This window comes from Pteropus vampyrus, unplaced genomic scaffold, assembly GCF_000151845.1.
Source record: "Pteropus vampyrus isolate Shadow unplaced genomic scaffold, Pvam_2.0 Scaffold65, whole genome shotgun sequence".
NCBI classification, from domain to species: domain Eukaryota; kingdom Metazoa; phylum Chordata; class Mammalia; order Chiroptera; family Pteropodidae; genus Pteropus; species Pteropus vampyrus.
In genome coordinates, this window is record NW_011888846.1 from 5,346,073 (window position 1) to 5,348,093 (window position 2,021).

Sequence of the window (2,021 nt, forward strand, 5' to 3'; positions counted from 1 at the left end):
TTAAGAGAGTGTCCGAATAATTCAATAATCAGAATAAATAATACTTAATGCAATACTTACAAAAGTTTACATTAATGCAAAAGAATCCAAGATGAGCAAGATATCGAAACTTTAAATAAAAATGGAATCAATAGCAGTGTCACGCCGAGTCATACCGGAGCCTGGGGCAACAGGAAAAACGGGAAATACCGATTCTGTCTGTCTGTAAAATTTTGATATTTTGTTCACCTCAGATTTTCGGCATTAATATTTTGCATAAAGTCTGTATTAATATTTATTTTTTAAAATATTGCCTAGAATGTGATAGGTGCTCTATAAACACCTGCTGAATGATGAGTCAGTGAGTAAGTGATCGAGTATGCGGGTGAATGGATGTAGAAACTTTGCAGAGCGAACCTCCAATTTTCCAAAGTTTTGGCATCTACCTTAGAATTACCCATGTGTTCTCGCCAGCTCCTTTTTTCATTCTGTTATCTGTCTTTCGGCGCAAGTTCTCTAAACTCTTTCCCAATTTTAGAGAAGAGAAAGAAAAGAAATACAAACGCAAATGCAAGTCAGTTAAATGTGCTTTGCTCAGTTAGTCGGAGCCTCTTGTGATGGGGCCAAGATTTGAGATCCTATCTGTGTGGACCAGGTCCTTGGTTGTGATTCAAGGACAAAATGCCACCCTTCTCCTCCCCACCCCTAGTGGGTCACTGTGCAAATAAAAGGCCTTGGTCCCTGGGGACACCGAGTAAAAAAACTCGCTCTTAGAGAAAATCCATCTCCTCCACCAGCAACAGAGAATGCGCAGCCCTAAGGAAATGGTGGACATTTGTGGTTGAAATGAGCTCTTGAGTCTTTTCTGCGTCGTCGTCGTGGTGGGTGAGTGCCCAGGAACCGGCCACACAGCCACGTCTGGGGTCGCTCTGCTCTCCAGTCAGAGGCAGGGGCGCGGGCTTGTGGGAAGGCGCTGGGCCCGGAGATGAAGGGCCTGGGTCTGGGCCCAGCTCTGCTCTCACCAGCGGTGTGACCCTGGCCGAGTCATTTAGCCCTTCTGAGCTCCGGTTCGTTCACATGTAAAAAGAGAGGGTTCACCTATGAGATTATGGTTCTCAAACCTTATGATATGGAACCCTAGGGCCACGAGCAGGGTTCTCAGGCGCCACTGACAGACGTGTGACGGGGACAGGGTTAGCCACTCTGCTTCACCCACGCAGCCCCGCCGTTATTCCATTCCCACGTGGGATTTGCTTTTCAAAAAGCGGAGGAGGTTCTAGTGCCTTGGGAAAAAAAGACATGAAACAGTGGTCTAGATTTCAATAATCCCACCGACTATACCAAGTGATCTTTAGGCTGCAGCCTTCGGGAATGCCAAGTTCACGCCAGCCGTGTCTGAGGATCTATTCGCTCTAAGCTCACGGACCAGGAGGGCCCACGATGTGGAGACACAGACAATGACGGACTGGAGTTTTTCATCCTTTCACTTTACAAACATGTTTGTCCCAAGAAATTACTTAAAATTGATTACATCACTATCACCACCAAGTATCGATAAGGTCATTAAGAACTAATCCTACTGCTTATTCAAAGCTTGAATCCCCTCCTCTCCATCCCCATCAAGTGGTCTTCCAGTGACCATGAACTCACCGCCTGGGGTCACATCACCCCTGGCTCACAGAGCTTGATCTCTTCACATAATAACCTTTCAAGTAATTGAAGAGAACGCCCACTGGCTACTCACCATCTTCATGGTTGAGCTAATCACCCTGCCCTTGATCTCTTCTCTTTATGACGTGGTTGAACAACCTTCCCATGCAAGTGGTCTTCACTGTTTATTTTTCCTCTCTCAAGAAAGATGCACCAGAATGCAATGTGACATCCTACACAGGCTGATCAGAGCAGAGAGGGACAGAATGGTTCTCTTTTTCCTGTCTAGTGCCTTTCGACCGTTTGCGTGTTCGAATCACATTTGAAATATTGCTTTTCAGTCTTCATCCCTGAACAATTAAATCAGAAATTCTTGGGGTGGGGATAAGGCT